Below are 23,754 nucleotides of genomic sequence, written 5' to 3' on the forward strand. Positions count from 1 at the left end.
AGGTCTTCCCCTTTGACGGAGCCCTGCCCACTGTCCCTGCCTCCCTTCCCGGAGCTCCAGCAGCCAAACCTCCCCGGAGGTGACTTACAGAACCTCTTAGCCCATGGAGTCCCTCTCCAGTCTGGTGGGTCACGTGGCGAGCCTTGCACAGAACCACCAGTCCAATATATGCAAAGATTCCCTGGGCCCAGGGATGCCTGGAGGCAGGCACCCAGCAGAGAAGGCCCAGAGTGGCCTTCCTCCTTCCCCCACACTCCTTCCTGGGACATTTATTTGAATACCTCGGGGGAGTGGGTAGCTCTGGGGTATTTATTTGTTTAAGCATGGGTGGTTCCTACAGAGGAGGGTGTCGGGTTTCAAGGTTGGAGGACCAGTGCAAACAGAGAGTGGGTGGTCTGGAAAAAGAAGTGGGCAAGGGGCAGGGGGTGAGAGAGCCCATTCGCCCTTTTATGTTTGTAGGTGGAAATGCTGAATGAAGCGTGACCTTATGTGTGACCCAGTTATCTCTGACACAGAGCAGCTTGGGGGTGTGTGCTCAGACTTCTCCTAGATTGTGGAAGAATAATCTGGAAGTCATCGGGCAATTATTTAGGGGCAATAACTCTCATTAATTTATCTCAAGGGTTCTGGTGACTATCCGCGAGCCTTGGGGAGGAGCAGAAGTTTAGTTAGAACCAGGCAGACCCAACTCAGGGATTCTGGAACATTCCTAAAAAGCTGCTGGGAGCAGTAATGGACTGACGGGCTCTGGTCGTTGTCCAGAATGAATGGTTCTGCCTGGTTTCTGGGTTAAAGTGGTCAGAAAAATATCTGATTCATTTCTGGGTTCACGGCAGCCCCAAATGACAGAGCTGGGGACTTTATATTCCGCAGTCATGGTCATGGTCAAAAACAAAATGAAGCAAAAACAAGGAGAAGATATGGGAAAACCAGAGGGAAAGGTGACATTATGGCCAACGTTCTCGACTACAGTATTGGACATTTGTAATGGCAGGCTCACGGTTAGTCTCCACAGACGGGATGCAGAAGACCTGGAGGGTTTGCCAGGAGGAGACACACCAGGGAAGGTCTGGGGAACATGAACACAGTTAATGACAGTGTTAAATACAAGACATGCAGGGAGGTAGCAGTGCGTGGCCATTGTCTCCAGGTACTACCAAGGGAAAGAGGAGGTGGGGTTCACGAGCAATGCGGAATGAGGCCAAACACCAGACGTTCCCCTAATCCTGAAAGTGACAACACCAGAAAGCCCAGGGCATCCCTTTTTTAAGTGTTGGAGGGAGAGGACTGCTTTTTTTTTTTTTTTTTTTAACCAAGTCTTGAGTACCATTTCTTCTGGACAGAAAAAAAAAAAAAAGACTCTCACTAGATGAATGGCTGCACCAATTGGAGACCTTGTTAGAAATTAATGATATGCATACCACAGTGTTTAGGGATGAAGGGTCCGGATGTCTGCAGTGGACCTTGACATGCATTGAAACAGCGAGATGGTTGATGGGTAGATCCGTGCACAGGTATGTGAGGAAGCAAACACAGCAAAAGCTGGAGAATCCTAGAATCTGGGTGGTGGGTGTGTGGGTACAACATTCCTCTACATTTGAACATTTGCAAATACAACGCTGGAACAAAGTACCCATCCCAGGCCACCCACAGTGATTTCGATTCAGTGAGATGGTGAATTTTTTTTTTTTTTTTTTTTTTTTTTAAGCATTGCAGGGGATTCCGAGGAAGAGCCAAGTTCGGTCAGGCATCTGTAGACTAGACTGATCTTCCTCCTGTCGGACGTACGCAGGAGCCCCCTGGAGATTCTGTCGAAGCCGGGAGCCCCATCTGGCAGGTCCGGGGTGGGACCTGAGAACCTGCCTTTCTCACGAGCTCCCCGGTGATGCTAATGCTTCCGGGGCACGGACCGCCACCGGGAGCAGAAGAAAGAAAGGAGAGGACACGCTCTCCCTTGTTCTTCCCTTCTGTGCAGCCCCGTGGAATCCTCTGGAGAACGGCAAACTCGATCCCTGAGGGTCTCACCCCCAGAGATTCCGGCTTAACAGATTTAAAAGCTCCGCAGTCAGTTCTTACGAGCAACCAACTGACTTAGCGTCCTGAAGTGAATCCGGCGAATACTGAATTTTAGGAAACGAGTTTTTGCGTGGAAAGATGCCGAGGACCATCATCGCCAGGGGTACAGATGCTTCTCCAACAGCAGCGGAAGACTCACAGCTGCGCCTGCCCGGGGATGCCCCTTAATTCCCCTCCAGATGAGAACAAGGAGCATCTACGGAGTGGCTAATGCTTTAGCCGGTTCGGTTCCGTCCTCACTCTCACCCGGTGACACGGGCATGATGACTCGCTAAAGGTGGGACGTGGGGCTTGAGTAAGTGACTGGCCCAAGGTGACGCAGCCAGTAAGCCTCGGGCAAAGACCTGAACTAGGGCTGCCTGACTTCAAAGCCCGTAGTCTTCGGCCATCGTATCATTCCATGGTCTTCATGAACTGTGCCAACGTGTAGGAAAACTGTAGCTTGTGGGCCAAAGCTGGCCAGCTGTCCATTTTTATAAATAAAGTTTTTTTTTAAAATGATTTTGTTTTTAAGCGATCTCTACACCCAACACGGGGCTTGAACTCACAGCCATGAGATGGAGAGTCGCACACTCTACCTACCGAGCCAGCCAGGTGCTCCTGTAAATAAAGCTTTATTGGGACGCAGTCACGCCCCTTATTTCTGTGTGGTCTCTGCTTTCGTGGGACAGTGGCAGAGTTTGCGACAGGGATCCCCCTGGCCCTGAAGCTGAAAATATTTCCTATCTGGCCTTTCACACGCGAGGTCGGCTGACTTTTGACGGATTGGCGAGGCAGCCAGGGCCCGGGTGCAGTCTTTGATGGTACTTCCAAGCAAGAGCAATAGCCCCGGAGAGGATGAACCTGAACTTGTGATCACGGCAGCTCAGGGTTCTGCTCATGCTTTTTACTTCCACCTCGTGGCCTGCCTTTCGCTCGAAGGGTTACTTGCTTCCTCTCCCCATATTTTATTTGGATGCCAAAATTTCTGATCTGTTTTCTTAAGAGCAGGAGGTCTTGATCCCAAAGCCGAGGCCATCATACAGCTCTCCGTGGAGTGGGGTGAGGGCGGCCAGCTGCTGGCCACCTGCCACTCCCACACCATGGGGGGCCTCCGTGGAAAGGCTCTGAGCCCTGCTGCTCCTGGGAGGTGGCAGCAGCTAGAGGCTTCCGTCCCATCCCGTCAACCATCCCCGGAGAAACCCTACCCTACGGAGAGGTCAGGAGGGAAGAGGGAGGGGAGGAAATACCCATCAGTCCATCAAAGTCCCGCCCTCCGGCGAGAGGCTTCTAGCCCGGGTGAGCAGGGCCTGAGGTCCCTTGGCCTGCCCCCAGGGGCCGAGGGCAGGGCAAATCAGGGAAGTGCATTTGGTAATGATTTTAGATTTCCTGTTTGGTTTCTGTCCAGGGGGCTTTGGGATATGCTAACTTGCAGTTGTGTGTACACAGTGCACATTATGTTCCTCTTCTCCCGGGTTTCTGTGTTTTCCTCTTTGCTACCTTTTCTCCTCGAGGGCTGGTTTGCATTTTTTTTTTCCTTTTTGTTATTGTTAAATTATGTGAGGCAGAGCAGTGGGCCAGTTCCCAGCCTCCTTTGGGGGAAATGTGTGGCGAAGGAGAGGGGAGAGGGAGGGAGAGGTTAGGATACCCTGCCGGGATTCCTGGGGATTGGGTCTGCTGTCCTCCAGATCCTGCGCCCCTTGGACAAGCGTGGTTGTAAGGCTTTAAAGAATCTGTTTCTCAGGATGCCTGGGTGGCTTCATGGGTTAAGGGTCTGCCTTCCTGGGATGGAGCCCCACATCAGGCTCCCTGCTCAGCGGGGAGCCTGTTTCTCCCTTCGCCTGCTTGTGCTCCCTCTCTCTCTGACAAATAAATAAATAAATTCTTAAAAAAAAATTAAAAAAGAGTCTAGGGGCGCCTGGGTGGCTCAGTGGGTTAAAGCCTCTGCCTTTGGCTCAGGTCATGATCCCAGGGTCCTGGGATCGAGACCCGCATTGGGCTCTCTGCTCAGCAGGGAGCCTGCTTCCCCCTCTCTCTCTGCCTGCCTCTCTGCCTTCTTGTATCTCTGTCAAATGAATAAATAAAATCTTAAAAAAAAAAAAAAGAGTCTGTTTCAGTAAGCATTTATTTAGTGCTTCCTGTGTGCGCGGGATACAAAGGGACACACAGAAAGCCTAGTCTTCTAAGAGGTCAAAGGTTGGGGAGAGGGAAAGAGAGACTCCCAAGTAGTATAGTAAATGCAGTAAGTAGCAGAAACAGGCAGGGATGGAGGTGGGGTTTGGGGGGGCATGTCAGCATCCTTTAGCTCAACATTCTCTTCCTAGCAGGACTGAGCCCCAGGCTTGAAGGTGGTGAGCCCCCCCCCCCCCCGCGGCCCCCAAACAACCAGCTAAGAAGTAGGAAGAGCCAGCATCATGGCTAGCCCCCTCCCAGCCATGCTGGGTGTCCGGACAGGCTAAGTAGTCACCATGCGCTCCCTGGGATGCAGCCTCTGTCTCTGCAGGGGTGAGGGGGCTCTGGGTCCTGGGGCTCTCTAGCCTTATAGCCTTGGGGAGCCTGCCCTTCCTCGGGGACACAGAGGCAGTCTGCGTCTTTTTCATTACCTACCGGAGAAGACTCTGGTCTCTCCACAGGGGAGAGAAAGAGCGCTCCTTTTCAACACCTTCCAATATCCTCCCCCCTTGCTGTGCCTGGCCCCACTGTCACCTCACCTTGAAGGAAGACAGGATGTGTTTCCAGCTGGGCCCTTTCCCTTCATGATTTAGGGGGGGAGTGAGTGACGTGTATTACACTGATGGTGGCTCAGGTTGTCCCTGGAAGCAGCAGGTGGAGGGGAGGGGGCAGAGACACAGGAATCTCCGCATCCCCCAACCCCTCCTCACTGCCCCTGCCCTCTCTCAGCTCAGGTTTGCAGGGGTGCTGGGAGTGGTGGAGCTGGGGGACCTCAGTCCCCAGGACTGCCCTTCTGTGGGCCCAGCAGGAGTCATTGCTTCTGAAACCCCCTCACTGATGTGAGTGTTTCAATTTGCATGGGAGCTCGCCACCCGAAGTCGCTTCGGAGCTGCAGAAAGGAGCCTCAGCCAGTCCGTGAACTCTGAACTGAGGAAGGACAGGAAAATACATGGAACAGTGCTGCCTGTGTGGGTCACAGAGGGCAGACGCAGAATGCCCATTCTGTCCTGTTGGGCTGGACAGAAGCCTTTGCGACCGCGAAGCCTTTACAACCCTCAGACTCCCATGGAGGCATAGTGGGGCCAGCGCAGGAGGCAGTCTCCGCTTCCCGCTAGAACGAGTAAGAGTCTTCTAGAAGTTCTGGGGTTTCCCTGGATGTGAGAGGATCTCTGAAGCGCACGGATTTCCTGTGGCTTTCCTGTCTGTCAGCTCAGTCTCCGTGGATTTTCCTTCCATAATGTGTCAGGTTCCCTAACCTGAGCCTTGTAGAGAGGATCGTCACATTCGGTCATTTTGCTAAGTGCGGATTCTTGCTGAAATGTGAATAATTACCTCTCAGTGTATGTCTTCGGAAAATCCATACACATATAGGTGCACACATGTGTGTATGCATGTATACAGATACTTCTGTGTACCTATATAATGTGGAAAGGATTTTACAAAGGAGGGAAGCCCATTCGTATACAGCAATAGCTGGCCCCCCAAGATGCTTGTGTTGTGTCCGGAAGGGTGACCAACATGCCCTGGTTTGCTGGGGAATGTCCCTATTTTTTTTTTTTTAAGATTTTATTTATTTGAGAAAGAGAGAGAGAGAGCAGGAGAAGGAGAGGGTCAGATGGAGAAGCGGACTCCCCTGAGCAGGGAGCCCAATGCGGGATTCAATCCTGGATTCAATCATCATGATCTGAGCCAAAGGCAGTTTTAACCAACTGAGCCACCCAGGTGGCCCGGAATGTCCCTATTTTAAAACCGAGAGTCCCAAACCCCGAGATGACACTGCATGTTAGATGGGTTTGTACGGAGAAGGAACTTGAGACAGACCTGTCCAGTGAGTTGCCCAAGGTCACACACAAACTCAGTGGCTAAAGCAGAGCTTTGCACTTAGACCTAATTCTACAACACGTGCGTGTTTTCCAGGGACACTTCAGGTCTTGCAAATATAAACGGGGAAACTCTGAAGGTCTAGAATGATGGGCAGTGGCTCTGGGCATTGGAAATCTGGAAATGATGAGCTTTCCAAAGGCAAAGCATGGAGGGCCAAAGCCAGGAGGAGGAAGGATCCAGAAGCTCAAGGCTCTCCAGCCTGGGGTTCTAAGGAGGACCAAGGACGAGCCTGGGGCTCAGTGAACCTTCCGCTCTCTGGACGCCTGAACCTCCTCCCTCCTGTCCGGCGTGTACCCCCTTCCTGTGCGTCCAGCCCATGAGCCCTTGAAGGTGGTACCAGAGGAGCCAGGATTGGCGAAGTGAGAATTTGCTGGGAGCCCCCCTCACGCGAGGAGCCTACACCCCTCCCCCGCCTCAACCCCCTGGTTCCATCCAGCCCATTCCCCTTCTGCTCCCCCAGGGGCTTCCAGAACAGGTCCTCCTTGCCTGTTGGGCCAGACCTGCTGGTGGGGGGAGGGGGGATGGCGAGCAGAGAGATAGAGAGCTAATTACTGTTTTCTCTTTGCAGTCGCTGTAGCTCTGCCAAATGAGGATCCCCATTCTGTAGGGACCCTAATCCTCTGCTGGGGCCTGGAGGGGTCCCAGGCAGATTTCCATCTTGCTCATTATCACGGGTCCCCTTCCAGAACACGTCCGCTCCTGGTTTCCTGCACTCTGCCTACCTTGTACACGTGTGCTTCTTGCTGAAGACTGTCCCCCACCCCCGTCCCCCAAGTCCCTGCTCCAGCTGCCTGCAGGAGGGATGGTTGGCTTCCCGTGGGTCTCCTAAGCGCCAGCGCGGAGCTGATAGGAAACCAGGCCAAGCCACTCCACCTCCTCGGCCAAAAGAGCAGGGGCCCTCTTGGGAGGTTCCTAGTTCAGACAGAAAGGGATGGCAGAGGCCTGGGTCGGGAGGGAGCGTCCTGGAGCACAGAGCTCCCCGGGATAAGCAGCAGTTCCAGAGAATTCGAGAGCCAGCAGGAATCCAATTTCCCAGGCCGCCGCACCCCATTTTGAGGGAAAAAGCCTAGCTCTTGCCCATGCAGCTGGGTCCCACGGCCCAGCACCCCTGTCCCAGCCCCATCTGCCTCCATCCCCTCCCACTGACATAATCACAGGGTAGGCCCGGCCTGGCGGCGTCGTCATGACAACAGCTCTAATTTCTTTTAATCCCAGTGTTCCTTCCTAAAGGGACCTCCTCCAGCCCCCACTCCCCCCTGCAACGTGTTTTAATTGTAATAACTCCCGGGTTTTCGGGAGGTAATGACCGTGTGTGGGGAGCCGGCGTTGGCCCGGCTCCATCCCCAGAGCTGCCCGCCCAGCGGCGCCAGGCAGCCCTCCGCCTCCCAGCGGGAGTCCTGGAGGAGCCCAGGGCAGGCTCGGGCAGGGTCTGCCAAGGGGGTCTGCGGCCTCGGCGCTAATGAACACAAGCCGGGGAGCCTCAGCCCTGCGGGGTCTTTGTCCCAAGGACGGCACCGCAGCCCTTAGCCCGTATCCGCATCTGCACGCTCTCCCCCACCGCTGCGCGCACCTTGAAGGGAATCCACAGGCATTAACCTGCTCCAAGTCCCAGCCAGCCACGGTGCTTCAGGAATGGGACCTCGAACGTGTGCTCACATCACCTGGGGGCTCATTGTGTCGCCGTTTCCAAGTCTTGGTGAGGCCCCCGACCCTGCGTGTCTCACCACCTCCCCAGGGGGGACACCCAGGCGGCCTCCCCCCAGACCATGTTTCCCATAGGAAGAACCTGGAGCAGAGCGACCCTGTCCAACAGAAGCCCCATACTTAGACGGTACCGTGTGTTCACTAGGAGCCTACGGAGCAGTCAGGATGTGGCCAGCGCAGCTGAAGGAGGGAACTGTCCATTGGATCTCACGTTCCTCCGTTTCAATTTAAGTAGCCACGTGGAGGCTGGGGGCTACCATGTTGGAGGCTGCAGAAGGTCCAGTGCTCAGGGCAGGTAGGACTTAGCTTGGATGGTCTCTGCAAAGGATGCCCCCAGATGCAGCCTCCTGGTCTGGACACAGCCTGCATCTCTCCGCCACCACCCCGGACCCTTCTATCCCATTAACCCTGCACTATGGAGACCTGCCACCCCCTGCCCCTCCTTTGTCTGCTCCACACGCTGCTCTCTGGTTTCCGTCCTGCCGAGAAAGGGACTGAAGAGACGGGAGCACGAGGTCTGATGGCCTGGCTTGGAAGCAAGAACCTGAAGTCGGACCGAAGGCCTGCAAAGGTCTACAACACGCCCCGCTCTTCTGGGAAAGCCCGCTGTTTTCAAAGCAGCCATACGGAGCCCGGGCCACCGGGTGCCACCGGACGCTGTCTCGTGACCGCTCTTTCTCTGCTAATAAACTGAGGGACCGTTTGGGGGTTGACGCAGTCACGCTGTGGGAGCCCTTGGCCCACTTTTGCTTCCACCAGAGCCTTCCCATTCGCACGCTGAAATATTAGATGTTCGGTCGGGAGTCCAACAGCAAAATATTTCTGAAATTGTGTGTGTGTGTTTTTCTTCTAATTTAACGTGCCAGACAAGCCTCCCTGTAATTAAAACCAGAAACAAGGACCAGACTTAGACAGAGATTTGAAGGCTGTAAAATTCTAGGACAGGTTTATGTAAAGCAATTAAAAAGGGAGTTAAAAATTGTTAAAAAATTAAACACTAATTACTTTTTTTTCTCCTCTCATTTCTGCTGAGCTGTTTTGGCCGTGGAGCCCGAAGAACGATATAAAAAGGAGAAAGTTTTGCCTCGTTGCTGTAAATCATGTTCAACAAATGCTTCTCCGCGTTTTGTAGCCGAACCCATCTGCTGTCAATTAGCCTAAATCATGCCTTTTCAATTAAACGGGCTTAGGGAAGTCTGGTAGCAGAACGGGTGTGTGTGCGTGCGTGTGTGCGTGTGCGTGCGTGCGTGTGTGTGCGTGTGTGTGTGTGTGTGTGTGGAGGGGGCCAGGGCGGTGATTGCAGAGGGCAGGAGAAAGGAGAAGTCTGATTGCAGTCTGTGAGGTGGAAATATCTTTTAAAAGGTGTGATCCCATTTTAGTGTTTTCCGTATAAAATGGGGTATTATTTGCTGTGCTGTGGGGAGCCGTGAAGGGTGGAAACACCCGGAAGGAGGTGAGCCTTGAGAATCGGGAGTAAATTAATTCTTGTGAGCTCCAGGGGAAGCCGCTGAGCTGAGCGTGCTGCCTGGAGGCGGCCTCGGGGGGGCTCAGAGACCGCTGGGTCAGGGGCGTCTGAGGAGGACTGGAAGCAATGGCTGCAGCCAGGGGCCCTTGGGGCTCCTGACCGAGGTCCCTTGCAGGGCCAGTGGACTGAAGTCAGGGACTGGGACACACCAGTGAGCAATGCGAGGGGCGTGGGGCGTGTTGTCATCTTTCAAAATAAGGTAGACCTCTAATACCTGTGCATGGTCTGGGCTTGGTCCGGGAAGGCCCCATCTCTGGGGACTTCATGGGGGTCTCTGTGTCTGTCTCTGTTCCTTTCAGAGTTCCCCAGGCCATGCATCCGTGTCCAGTGTCTTGGGAAGGTGGAGGTTGAGTTGCGTTGTGATTCCCTCAGAGGCCAAGGGCCACAGAGTTTCAGAACAGCTGGAATGTGTGTGTGTGTGTGTGTGTGTGTGTATGTGTGTGTGTGTGTGTCTTTGCACGTGGGACCCCTCTGTGGGCTCATGGGTCCACCTCTGGCTTCACAGCCTGTGAGAGTCCCCAATCCTCCCAGCTCCTGGCTCCTTCCCAGCCCTGGGGGCGGCCAGGTGAGGCTGTCCCTGAGACAAGGTGACGTCCGGGGTGGTCCTTCATGGCACTTGACTTCGATTTCCCGCAGCCTCCTCTCCCTCGAAGAAGAAGTACGTTTGCCTTGACTCGACGTGGATGGAGAACTCGGCATTCTCTCCTCCCGTCCGCAGAGGGAGGGGCGGGAGATGAAGTGTGTGGTCTGCCGACGCGTGTTTATTTTCAGTCCCCCTGCCTCCTCCCCGGCTGGTCTCAGCCCCACTGCGGGACTGCCCCGAGCCATCAGCAACCTGCCCGAAAACCTGCAGCTTGTTTGGGGTTTTGAGGGGAGGGGTTTGGTAAGGGAAGGTGTGGTGACAGCAGCTAGGTCTTTGAGATGCGGGTTGATGTTGACTTTACCAGTAGGACCGTGAGCTCACATTCATGGAACATGTACAGTGTGCAAGTACTGGCCCCAACGTTCTACCCCAAGCCCTCCATTTCCTCCTCACAGGCAAGCTCGGAGGACAGAACAGCCATAGCCCTGTCCTTCGCAAGAGGAGCCGACACCCCAGCGACGTGAAGACATCTGCCCAAAAGCCCACGGCTTGTAAAGGCAGGGCCTGGCTTTGAACTCCGTCTCGTGCTCTCGACCCCGACACCCCGCTGCCTCGTAGAGTCAGGGTGCCCTCGGGGATTTCCACGCCATCTTGCTGCGGTGCCCCAGGGAGGGGTGGTGGCAAAGCCCAGAGGCGGTCTTCCGTATGACAAAGTCAGATGGAGGTCGGACTTTGGGGTGAGGAGCACCTGGGTTTGCATCCGAGGTGGGCCACCTGCCACTCCTGTAACCGCCACCAGATCGCTGACTGTCTTGGCCCAGCCTGTGAAATGGGGCAAAGGCCTGACCTCCCAGGAAGGGTGATGCCCCGTGCGTGCTGGGTATGGCCGGCATGGAGAAGACACTCCGCAAACAGTGGGCTCTTTGCCTTTCCTTCCTGGTGGCCTGATTCCATGAAGCTTGACCTGGTTTCTTTCTGGCTCATGGCCTGCGATTTCCTGTAGGATACAGTGTCAGGTCTCTGTCCAAGTGAGTCACTCTAAAGAAGACCCCGGTGGGACACGGTCCACGGCGCAGGCCCGCACCCCTCCACAGGGGCTCTGACCGCGCAGAGCTTTCCTTTCTCCAGGAAAGGCCACCTCCGGACCCCAAGGGCTCTGCCGTTTGTGGCAGCTGGAAGGAAAAGCTGAGGCCACATCATTGCCCTGTTCTCTGCCCCCAGGTTGTTCGGGCGGCCCAGCATCCCCCTGGCTGGGCCGAGGAGGGAAGGGCCGCCTGGCCTCGCTCCAGAGCCACCCGGCGGGCCCAACCTTGCAGGCTGCCCTCGCTCTGAGCCCCTTTAATCCGATGGCTGAGTGCACTGATCCGTGCCTAGGGCTTCCAGGAGCCTCCCTGAGCCAGGCACCGGTGTTCCCAGCCACCTCTGAGGGTGGCGGAGAGGTGGCTGCCTGGCTCCGTGGAGCTGGCAGGATATGGGACAAAGGACCGGAGGCCAATAGCTTCCCTGGTCCCCTGGGAGGTCCTGGCTGGGTCAGGGGAAGGGCGGGGGAGCTGACACTGCGAGCGGGTGCCTGGGGGTACACAGGATGGACAAGCTGGGGGGCCCACTCTGCAGGTGTGGCTCCCTTCCGGTCACGGGCTCCCCGTCACCCTCCTTCCTTCCGAGCATGGCACCTGCCGTTCCCCAGGCTGGGCCCGGATGATTGCGTTCCTGAGCCTTGCCCCAGCTCTCGGTCGCCCACTTCCTGTCCTTCTCTCATTCCCTGACACTAGGATGATTGGAAAAGCTACCTTTTGAGTCAGGGGACTGGTGGCCCCTGAGCCAGGCTGAGACGTGAGAGCTGTCCCTTGGGCTGGTGGACCTCTGGCAAGTTACTTAGCCTCTGTGAGCCTCCGTTCCTTCATCTGTGAACATGGGACACATCACGCTTTTCAGCACAACTCAGATGATCTAAGGTAGACAGAGCCCCCAGCCAAGCACCTGGCCCAGCTAACAAGTGAGTAGTCACTTGTCCTAGGTCCTCTGCCCTTCCCCAAAGTCACCTTATGCTTTGCACTCCCCCACCCACTCCCTTGTGGTCACCATGGACCTGCCTCTCAAACGCCCTTCCCTGGAATGCTGTTGGAGCCTGCTGGCCAAGCTGTGTTTGCCTCCCCTTTGGGACCGAGGGACTGCCTTGGCCTGGAGTCGGTCACAGGATGGGCTTGAAATCAAACTCAAAGCTGCTTGTCTTATGCTCCTGGTGGCCAGCTGGGAGGTGGCCCTCTTTGCTGTGTGCAGACACCGTCTCTGGGCACGGCCGAGCCTCACCGTGACTACGAGGAGAAGCTCGGCGTCTGGAATAACAGCACCGGCCTTGAGGTCTGCGCTGCGTCTCCTCATCTGGGAAGGCAGCCAAGCCAAGTCGGCATCTTGCTCTCCAGGGGCCTGGAGAGCCAAGCCGGTGGTTTCTCTGCTGGTCCCCACGCGCTCAGCCCCCGGAGGCCTCAGTCCCAAGGAGCCTGTTTCTGGGGTTCTTCCTTCCAGCCAGCACACCTCATGGCTTCACGGGGACAGCTGTCCTCAGGGCCCTCCCCGCTTGCCTTGGCTTCCTGGTTCGAGGGAGACCCAGAGGCTAACCCTGAGGAAAGGCCAGACCAGCTACCAATGGGGGAAAGGGTCCCTGGAGACCCTGGGAATATTCCCGGGAGCCCCACCTACTGGCATGAACTTAGTGACCACCCACTTGGGCTGGTCCAAGCAAAGCCAGCAGAGCCCTGATTGGAAACAGAATTTGATCCGCGTGTCAGGATTCCACTCCAGCATTCCCTCCTCCAGGAAGCCTTCCTGGAGTCGTAGGTGTTTAAAATTTCTTTGCCCCTGGGTTACAGCTTGCCCTATGCTTCCCTCCTCATACGAATTCATTTGAATAGAAATTGTTTCCTTGTCCATTTCAGCCCCTCGACCAGGCGCTGTTTGAAGACATCGGCTGTATCCTAGGTGACTACCAGTCCTGGGCTCTCGGGGAGGGCTACATAAAATGCCTGTGGAAGAGACCCATGGGAGGGGCCTGGCAGAGGTCATCACGGTGGACAGGACAGGGTTTGAAAGATGAGGCAGGTGCCCCGAGTGTGGTCCGCGCAGGCAGAGTCGTGGGTTTGGCTGCGTGGGTCTCAGGTGTCTGGGAGACTTACCTGCGCTGGGAACATGAGGTGGGCAGAGGCCACAGGGGTCAGGAGACGCTGCCGGTAGCCCCACGTGAGGGACTGCCGTCGGGGTAGATGCACGTGGCAGGACGGACACCCAGCTCCAAAGCGGGGAGAGAACGGGACTTGGTGTGGCCAGAAAGCCGCTCTGTCCGCCCGCCTGCCCGGGGGCCCAGGGCCGTGGTGGAGAGGAGTGGCGGCCGGCGGACGGTGTGGCCGCACCTTCCAGCCCAGTGAGCATGAGTCAGGCTCCTGGGCCACTTTCAAGGGGAAAAATGAGAAGCATAGTTCAAGTTACCAGGTCTTAGACACACAAACACTATTCTGGAGTCAAGATCTTGGGTAACTCGCGGCCCTCTGCCAGCAGGCCAGGGTCTCTGGGGTTTTCGGTGTCCTGGAGCAGAGGAGCGGAGGGGGTGACTCTCCTGGGAGCCCAGACTGCAGTGTGGGAGAGCCACCGGCGGGAGTCAGGAAAGGGCTGTCCTTGGGTCCGGAGACCTGGTCAAGGGCAGGCTCTGCCCCAGCATCCCTGGGTGGCTTTGGGACAGTCCCTTGACTGCCGGGGACCTTACCTACGGATTGCAGTGGAGGACTCTGCCTCATGTAGGTTCCCTGCGTGGCACAACAGTGACGTGCGTCGGATGCTATGCGGTTGAACATACCTGCCCAAAAAAGTGCTCTAAAAATGTCCAGTGCTGTTGGTATTGGTTTCAAGGGGTGGTTAGCAGGGCTCAGGGGAGCTCAGCCCTCATCCCCACCTGTACCTCCTGACCAGTGCCTACAGCTGGGGTTTCTAGAACTTTCTTTAAGTCAAGAAATTGGTTTTGCCTGTTTTGTTTTGGCTGCTGACAGAGACGAAAGCCTCATGAAGGGCGGAGAGCCTCCTGACTGCCAGGCCAGTGCCCAGGACACTTGGCCTGGACACCACCTCCGGAAAACTGGGGTTCCTGTGACCGGCAACACCACATGGAATTTCTGTGCAGGAAGTAGGTGGAGTGGAGTAGGGCAAGCTTGCTGTACCATCGACCCTTCCAGGTTCTTCTGGAAAAGGCCTGGCCCATGCCCCCTAGGGGAGCAATGGTCCCTTTGAGCTGGGCAAACCTATTCCTGGTTATCCTGTCCCTGCCCAGTTGTCGTGAAACACCACTTATGCTCACAGTACTGTCTTCCCAGGCAACTGACTTAGCTCAAACCCGTCGTGTTAGCGTATTGGCAACTATTTAAAAAGAAATATCGCTTTATACGTTCAACTTGAGGGGACCCGCTAAGCCAACGTATAGAAGTTGTTGAGTAAGTTAGTGCAAAGAGTACGAGGAACAACAGGCTTATTTCTCAGGGACCGAGAAACATGAACTTGGACATGAAATGTAGCGTAGCAGTGGGATTACGAGGCGAGACTCAAATCCACGGATGTTTTCAGATCTCAGCAACCCCTAAGCTTCTTATTTTGGAGGCCTCGCCCTTCACCTTATCAAAAGTCTTAAAATGTCCCCATACCTCACATTAAATATAATTTTATGGAGGAGCAGAACGAAGACTTTTATAGAGGTCTATTCTTGTGCTTTAAACTTGATTATATTCATTAATAACTATTAGAGAATTGAGTTAAATTACCATTGGCCAGTTAACAAGGTTATTTTGAAGAGACTTTTTTTTTTTTTTAAGAATATTTGGTAAAAGTAGATTTTGTAGTCCTTTATATTCTGGAGCCAATATTTTTTCTTGACTTGAAGGGTTCGAGTGTTTTGCCATGGGCCCGTGGAAAGTCTGTCGGCTTACATCCCTGAGCCTGTATCTCCTAGAAAAAGAAAGTCTTGCTGAAGTCGGGAAGCCTGAGTTTGATTCCTGGCTTTGTAGAAACTAAGTGTTACTCACTGCATGATCTGTTTCAGCCTTCCTGTCTCCATCTGTAACTGGGGCTGATTTGTTCTTGCTGGGAAGATGAAAGGAATAAATGAAAGGACACAGCCCGTGCCTGACTCCTACCTAGAAAGCTATCTTTCTTATATGTTAGTCTTATATGTTAGTCTTAAATATGTTAGTCTTAAAATGTTAGTCTTATGTTAGTCTTAAGTATGTTAGTCTTAAAAACCATATATATATATATATATATATATATATATATATTTTTTTTTTTTTTTTTAAAGGGGCGCCTGGTTGGGCTGGCTCAAAGGTGACTCTTGCTCTCGGGCTTCTGAGTTCAAGCCCCACATTGGGTGTAAAGATGACTTAAGTAAATTAAAAAAAAAAAAACCCTATAAACAAAAGATGCATGATTCTAGTTTGAAGAAAAATTAATTTGGACAGTTTCCTCCCACTTTCTAGTAAGGTCCTAAAAACTCAGATTAATATATATATTTTAATTTTATTTATATATTTTATATACATATAAATTTATATATATAATATTTATTATATATATATATATACACGCGCACACGCACACACGCATACAGTAATTATCAGGGATTTCATTCATTAAGAATTCAGAATAATTTCACCATGTTTTAGGTTTACCTCTAGATATCCTATGATAAAAAGCATAGCCCAGGGAGTTAATAATAGAAACAATATTTGGTGGAGAGAGGGAGGGTTTGGATCTACTTGAGGGAACAAGCTTCTCAAGCCCTTAGAAACATCTACTTGGAAACAATTAGTGTGTTAATTAGGGAGGATTCTTATCAGATCTCCAGAACCTCTTCTTGGCCACACCCTCGTAGATGAGGTACTCCGCCACTGGAAATCCTGCAAGCGTCCATCTTTGGCAGCTTTTTGTACTCGGGGTTTTTCACTAATTCAGACCAGCCCTCCTTCCTGAGTTTGACCTTGGGAGCTGGGTGGAGGTGGACCTTGATGGGCAGTGTCATGGGAGTCCCTAGGAGGCTTTCCCTGGGCAAGTGATGAACACGCAGTTGACGTGAGTCACACCTGAAAGACTTCAGGTAATTTACCCAACATGATGCTTGGCAGTCCTATTTCCTGTCTTTCTAACTGGAAGGGCAGAAAGGAGGGTTGATGGATGGGAGGCTGTAAGCTGGAAAACATGTGGGCATTTCAGGGGAGGGACTAACAGCCGTGTGGCGCCATCTTGGTTGGGTCAGTTTCTGTTTCAAGGCCATGTGCCTTGGTTGTCTCAATGTATTCTTGATGGTGTGGGATTCAGGACCCTGAGATTCCACTGGGATCCTCCTAATAACAACCCATGTGGACTTCAGATAAGAAACTACAACTGTGGATTAACTAGGGTTTATGGCATATTGAATTCAATAGGAATGATACATTGGGGTACATTACATGCTTTCAAAGACCAAGCTCAAAATGAATGAAGTTGTATTTGACTTCATCATCTGGTTGAAAGTGTAAATGTGAGCTGGATATCAGTTTTGTGAGGCAGATCCCCAGATAGTTAAACAACCATACCCCAAAGCATCAATCAAAAACTCGTTGCAAACATAGTTGCGCTTGAGGCTTCCGCTGGCCTCTGAATTTTTATCAGTGACCTGATGAAAGATCAAGAAAGTCTAAAGATGACCGTAGGCTAGAATTGAAGCCCAGATGATGGATGGGAGCCTTAGCATCCCTGATAATCTCCGTAGACACAAATGCTCAGCCAAACCCAACAAGATGGAAGACTTTCAACTATCGCTGTTCAATTTCGTGTGGTTTCAAATTCAGAAGCACAAGAAGTAGATTAGAGAGCCCTCCGTTGGCAGCAGTTCACATGAAAGAGATCTGGAGGTTTTAGTTGACCACAAGCCTAATATGATCCAACAGTGTGACTGTTGCTAAAAATGCTGAAATCGTTGTAGGCTGCTTTAATGGACATATGGTATCCAGACCCAGAGAGGTGATGCTACAGGGTCTCGTGGACTGGGCCAGGCCATGTCTGGAGGAGTCTGTTTAATCCTGAGCATCACACTGAAAGAGAAACTAAGAGCCAGCGTTGGCAGCATGCGACGGAGGTCAAGCTGAAGATACCGAAGTGGATTCACCAGTATGGGAAAGAGCCCCAGATGCTCATCATCACATGTTCTCTTCCTAGGTGCGCTGCAAGTCAACATTTACCAGCCTCCCTCCCAGCCCCCTTTTCCCCCCGTACTTAGTTTGGCCCAACAGTGACTAGCTTCTGGATGATGGAGTATGGGGAGTTCTGAAGCACTCCCTTTCCACAGCCCTGTGAAATGTCCTCACGATGCTGCTTCTGGGATTGCTCCTTCCTGTCCCTGATCCCGAGAGTGTGACAAAACAAGATCAAAAGAGCTCGGCACCCTGATGCCTTTGAAATCCCGCTTGGGAGGCTCCTTTCCAAGCTCATCCATTTGGTCTGGGACAAGAATGAGAAATGAATGTTTCCAGTGTTAAGCCACTGAGATCCGGGGCGTGTCTGTTACAGCAGCTCACATGAGCTGGCCTGATTATCCTCATACAGCCGTGGGACGAAAGCCCAGGGGACACGTGACGGTTTTACACCAACAATGCGGGTGGCAGAACAGTCTCTTGGGATTCTGCCTTGTTCCCCCAACCTCAGGACACTGAAAAGAATGAAAATGTGATTTTATCTTCTTGGAAATATTCCTGGAAAACTCCTGTATGACCCCTCTTCTCCCCGAATGCCCTCCCCATGAGAGTTTCTTTCTAATCTTATTCCCCCCACTTGCCAGTTATGTGGCCTCCAAACAACGTACTTGAACACTTCATGCCTTGGTTTCTTAATCCATAGCAATGGGCACGAGACAGGGCCTACTTAATGGAGCTGTCGCAAGGGTTGAATGTGTTAATCGTGTAACAGGCAATAGCGCCTACCTGTGTTAGTTTTTATTGATTTTTTTTTTTTTTTTTTTTTTTTTTAACCTTGTTTAAGGGGCTGTCCTCAGGAAAATCCTCGCTCAGGTCTTTAAAAGAAAGTTCGGCAGGTCAGGCTCGGCACCAACAGGAAAGAGATGGGTTTTAGTTTCTCCATGGGTGATGGAGTCGAGGCCTGGCTGGCCCTTCAGCTCCCTGGATGAGGGAGAGTGGTGATGGCAAGGATTCCTGCAGGAGAGGGGTGGGGGGGGAAGCAAGGGGCTAGATGCTCAAGCTCAGTGGGGGAGCCCGAGTTCGGGCTGGGGGAGGAGCGGGTGGGAGCCGTTGACTTGAACTGTGTGCTGTGAACCTAAATGATGGAGGCCACTATCTGGAACACAAGGACCAGATCCTCTTCTCTGTGCAAGGAACTGCACGAGCCCGGGGGCTGGAGGGAGTGTCTTCAAAGGGTGCTACTGGCCGAGGGTGGGGAGTGCCCACCCCTGGGGCAGATCCGTTCGGGGGAGGGGACCACAGTGGATTGCTGAGGGCAAGAGCCTTATGTCATCCTGGCCCCCTGCTCCCATGACCTTGCCTTATAGCCACTGTGTGTCCTTGGAAAAGGCACTTGACCTCCATGAAATGGGGTGAACAGTACGGCTCCGTCATCTGCACGAAGAGGAGACGTTGAGTAAGACCGAGGATAGAAAACTGGCAAACTCACTTGTCAATCCCAGAGCACCCCCCACCGGGGCAGGTATCTCTCCTGTTTTAGCTACGAAGGAACTTCCTAACCTCCTCAGGGGTCGCGAGATGCTTTCCCAGGCAAGGGACACCGGGGAACCAGAAGTGACCAGGGGCCAAGGAGGCAGGACAGAACAGTTTGGGCAGGAGTGATAGTGGATCCAACCGTTCTCCGGGCTGGTCCTCTTCGGGGGCAGTGCCGCCGCCTTGGGACCAGGCCCCTACCCTGCTTCGACCACACTGCCCTGCACTGCACTTCTTGGCCCTTCTTCAGTGCTTACCTGAAAGGGGGCTGTGCCCAGGCACCCCTCAGCCGGCGGGGTGGGCGGGCGGCAGGGGGGGTTGCTGTGGGGAAGGGGAGTCCCCCAGCGCCTGAGCATCTCACATCATAATTCAGGAGTGCCTGCAGCCCAGGGAGCTGCTCCCCTCTCCGCAGAGGCAGATAATGACGCATTCTTCCAAAATAAGAGAATGCACCTTTTCTTTCCTCCTTCCACCAATCACCTTTCCCAATAAAATAATTAAACAGGGATTTATGGGGGCCTGACACCTCCCCGCCCTCCCAGCTTCTAGCAGTTTCTGCAGGGAGGAAGAGGAGAGGGCAGAGGCCGGGCCGGGAGGGGGCCTGCTGGTGACAAAGAGAGAGCAGGCCCACCGAGCAGGGTGTGGGGTGTCGGAGAGCACAGGGGAGGGGCCTGCTGATTTCTCAGCACCCCAGATGACATATGACTTCGCACGTCCCCGGGTCTCCCGGGCTGCAGCCTGCTGTGTATTTTCAACATGTGTTTGGTATTATCAGTGTTTTTATAATAATAACTGTGGTCTTGAAAGGGACTAAAATTAATTAAAATGCAGCCCTCTGCCACATTCTACGTTATTATCATAGGAATCCTTGCCTGGAAAGGACCTCCCTGGGGCAGGCGGGGCGGGTGCGGTCATCGCGCCCACCCTCCTCCCTTTGCCTGGGTCTGTCCCCCCAGCTGGCCCTACCAGCCAGCCCGGACGGCTGCTAGTGGGGGAGAGTCTGCCATCCTAAGGGTTAGAGTCTCTCTTTTAAGGAACTTTGTTGGTGTGTTACCGACAGTTAAGGAAGACGGTGCAAACAGGCAGACGCGGTGCCTGCAAGAGCAAGACTCCACGTTGGTTGTGTGTGTCTCAGGCTCTGCTGCAGGCTCTCCGTGGAAGGGCACCTGCCTGAAATCATCCCGTGGTTCATCCCGTGGTTCATCCCGCTGCCATCACTGGAATCAGGAAATAGTTGGGGAAGAAGATTTAGGAAGGCTGAGGTGAGGCCCTGGCCGGGGATTTGCATGTCTAACGTGCCCCCAGGTCAAAGCTGAAACCGTTGGTCGGGGCGGGTCCACGTGGACAGCCCCTGCTCCGAGGTCCCCCTCCTCCACACTGCTGACATACGGGGCCCCAATTCCCCGTGTCGGGAAGCCACCCTGTGCCCTGCAGGGTGTTTGGCAGAATCTCAGGCCTCTCCCATGAGTTGCCAGGAATGTCCCCCTAAACTGTAAAAACCAAAAATGTCCCCAGACATGGCCAGATGTTCCCTGGGGCACAGAATCGCCTCTCGTCGAGAACCACTGATTTTGGGAAAGGCTCTCTGGAGATGGCTGCTGAGACCCAGGTGTCCAGGTGGAGAGAGGGGCTCTTTGTGGTTCCCCAAAACCCCACCCTGCGACCCCCTCTCCAGGGAGGCAGCTCTACTCCAGGGAAAAGTGACAGGCGAGCGCGTCACCGTCACTTGTGAAGAGGGGAACGAATGACTTGCTATGAATAACATCCTGAGGTTTGTGAGTGATTCACTTTTGAAAACAAATCAGAGCAGGTACTCACAGAGCAACGCCGTTTGCCGTCTCTCCAATTCCAGTTCGGTTTTCCCAGCGGCCAGAACCGGCCACTGCCGCAGGCGCGTCTCATGTAGGTCACAGCCCTGACTGCGGGGACAACTTTTGCTCGTACGCCCTGAGTCGTGATGCGATTACCAGTGACTGGTGTGTTTTACTGTTTCGTCACACCTGGGTTTGTCCAGGGGGACGACGCTGAGGACAGAACAGCTATCGTCCAACACCACCGGAAGGAGAACCCCAGGGCCCGTTGGTGGCACTCAAGAGGCCACGAGCCCTGCTGGCTCCTGTCCATTGGCTTTCCCATCACTCGGCTGCTCAGCCTCTCCCAACCCACACCACCTGGAGCCCTCTCCCTGGTCCTCAGGCCATGACTGACGCTCCCTCCTCCTTCCTGTCTCTGCTCCAATGTCACCTTCTCGGGGAAGGTGGGTGCACTTGACCTCCAGCTAACGTTTTCCTCTTCCGCCAAGTCCACTGCTATTCTAGCATCCTTGTCTCTTTCTGGAACACCTGTCAGTCACCGTGGTTTGTGTATAGAGTGGGTTCCCCGGGAAGCAGATGCGGAGATGGAGTTAGGGTTTATTGGAGTGTAACGCCTATAAAAGAAAAAAAAGGGGGGGGGTGTAAAGCAGGCTTGGATAGGAGGGGCCATGAGAACGTGAACCTGCAAAGTCTCCGGGAGCCCACGAGGAGCTCTGGAGTGGAGACTGCCCATCGGAGAAATCCCCTGTGGGTGGAAATGGCTTGGCTCTTGGCCCGCCGCCTCGCTCAGGCACTGGCCAGGGGCTTCCCCAAGAAGAGTATGCCCTCAGCTGGAAAGCCGAAGAGGACCTTGGAGGTAGCGTTGGCTGGGGGCTGCGAGCCAGTCAGGCTCCTTCAGCCAGGCCGGGAGTCCTCGGAAAGGGCATCTGAGCAGCCCCACTGCGTGCCTGCCCTTCCGGGTTAGAATGTGCGTCCTCCAAGAGCAGAGATCTTGGGGATCTTTCTTGTGGCAGATCCCCATCCCCGCCCACTCCCCAGAACAGGGCCTTCTGCAGAATAGGGGCTCCCACAGCACTGCGGAGAGACAAATGCATATTTGGGGGGGGTGTGGGCAGAGAATGGGTGCTCTGAGATATGTCAAACTCTTTTGCCCCCTGCGAGTGCTTCTCGGGTTTTAAAGGCTTAAACAACAATATGACGTTGGGGCATCGGGCTGCTTGCCTCTTGGAGGGTGGCCTCTGGGAAGGCGGGGCTGGGGGGGGGACATCTGCTGCGCCTGTAAGTCAGGGGTGAGGACGACCGGGGAAGGGGAGGGGCGCAGCCGCCCGGGGATCCCAGAGGAGAAGGAAAACAGAACTATCAGGTGGGCCAAAGGCACATACCAGGGGGCCGTGGGTGCCTGTCAAACCGGAATGGTTATCTGGTCTGGCAGAGCCCAGCACCTTGGGTGGCCAACAGACCTGAGATACGGTGTTCCCAGAGGCAGCGGGCGGGGGAGATTGTCCTTTTCTAGTTCAGCCTCTCCCCCCCCCCCCCCCCCCCGCAGCATTTTCCTCTGCTAATGGACTGGGCTGCGATGGACTTGTCCCCAGAGCAGCTGCCCTTGTGGGGAGGCACCTTGAAGCCTGAGGTTCCGGACACCGCGTGCGGCATGCATCGAGGCACAGGAATCTTCCTGGGTGGCAGGGACGCCTGCGGGGCCGGTTCTCTGGGGGTTCGGCGTAAGGAGCCAAGGCTGTAAACTCTGTGCATGGGAAGAGGGGGGCAGGGGTCTGTCCTGGAGAGATGCCTGACTCAGAGAAAAGATGTGAGCCTCTGTTTACAAAGTCAGAAATGCAAGAACTTCAGCTTGGTTTTCTTACAACTGCGTTCTACCAGGACATTTCAACCCCGGCCCCCTTTTAGTTGGGGCCACATGGAATTTCCGGGACTGGGGAGGGTTAGCAGAGCAGAGTGGCTTCAGGAGCTGCTGGCCTGCCGCGTCTGCGTCATGTTCCAGGCTGGCCTCCCCCGACACCGCCATAACCTGCTCAAGAGGTTCTTGGCCATCAGTCCCCACCAGTCACTGCTGAGTCATCTTTTGCTCCCAACCAGAGACCCTCCGGGGCCACAGGCCTCCAGCTACTGCTTTAAGGAGCCTTGGAAACACCCCTGACCTGGTTCCCAGAATGTTGACTCAGTCCCTGCCCACCCCCCAACAACACAGGGAATCTCTCGGAGTCCTTACCCAAGTGCTGCTTGGCTCTTGCGTATCCTGTGTTTCCCCCTAGTGTGTTCCAAAGCCTTCTTTGAAACTCCAACTGGACTTGATCATTTCTTTGATTTTCTGCTGTGCCGGCCATTCTCTGATACAGCGGTTTCCACTGGGCCTCGCTCACTAGCCTCGGAGAAGCCTAGGAGGGCAAGGAGACACTGTATGGGGGGAGGGGAGGGGCTGTGAGCACTGGTTAAGGGGTCCAGACCATCATCCCACCGCACCTGTCCTGGGGACCTTGACCTGGTTCCTTTCCAGCCTCACCTGAAGCTTCTTTCCCCGTTCCGCGCAGTCTGGGCGGGCCGGGCCCGGAGAACTAAGCAGCTGGGTCATTTCCCATCCCCCCACTGTTTCCCTTAGGAAGTCCTTCCTTTACCCTGGCCAGACCCCCTCATACCGGGGAGAGTGGACAATGTGGTATAGCCCACGGAACAGAAACATCCCACGTGACCCCCTGTTGGGACCTCAAAAGCCGTTAGATCCAGATTTAGTTCCCTCAAATCCACATCCAGGTAGTGTGTCGAGGTGGACGGAACCAGGGCTCCCAAGTGAGCGTGGCGCGGGCTCAAAGAGCAGCTTTGCCGCTTAGCAGTGACCCTGGAAAAAAATCGATCGCCTTCTCCAGGAAATGTCTCCATGTCCACATCTTTAAATGGACCTAGTAACTGTGAAGGTAACATACAGCGAAGTTTGTGAAGGTTTTTGGCCAGTCCGTTCGCGACCGACGCTGGGCGTCCCCTTCTCTTTCTCCTTGGACACCCACAGATGAGAGGACAGCTCTTGTCTCTGTGATCCAAGCATTTCAGGCTGAGAATGCACAGGACACTCAGATAAGGGATGAAAGTCAACCAAATACAGAGGAAGAAGAATTCAGACCTTTCTGTCTTTTCTTTCTTAGCTCTAATACCTGGGAAGATGGGTAGGTGAGTAGGTCCTCTTGGCACAGGACCAGCATGGTGTGACTCAGTCTTCTGCAATGCCTCGCATGGCTGGGGACTTAGTTCATGGTTGAGAGTGTCTTGCTAGGA

The 23,754-nt window shown here is 54.1% G+C and overlaps 2 long non-coding RNA genes across 6 annotated transcripts in view; one reads left to right on the forward strand and one right to left on the reverse strand.

The window, feature by feature from the left end:
* Positions 1-4,150, forward strand: part of LOC131815526 (uncharacterized) — a 159,306-nt gene extending 155,156 nt beyond the window's left edge. For 2 of the 5 annotated variants that reach the window (XR_009347770.1, XR_009347772.1), the window contains exon 5: positions 1,709-4,150. This is a non-coding gene — a long non-coding RNA (uncharacterized LOC131815526). The remainder of the gene's footprint in view (positions 1-1,708) is intronic. The other 3 variants (XR_009347769.1, XR_009347771.1, XR_009347768.1) reach the window with 2 other exon arrangements.
* A 14,069-nt stretch (positions 4,151-18,219) lies between these two features.
* Positions 18,220-22,947, reverse strand: LOC131816381 (uncharacterized). Its single transcript, XR_009348034.1, has 3 exons — positions 22,700-22,947; positions 20,477-21,086; positions 18,220-19,875 (listed from the first exon to the last, which is right to left on the reverse strand). It is a non-coding gene; the product is annotated as an uncharacterized LOC131816381 (long non-coding RNA).
* Positions 22,948-23,754: the final 807 nt, after the last annotated feature.

This window comes from Mustela lutreola, chromosome 15, assembly GCF_030435805.1.
Source record: "Mustela lutreola isolate mMusLut2 chromosome 15, mMusLut2.pri, whole genome shotgun sequence".
In the NCBI taxonomy this organism is placed as follows: domain Eukaryota; kingdom Metazoa; phylum Chordata; class Mammalia; order Carnivora; family Mustelidae; genus Mustela; species Mustela lutreola.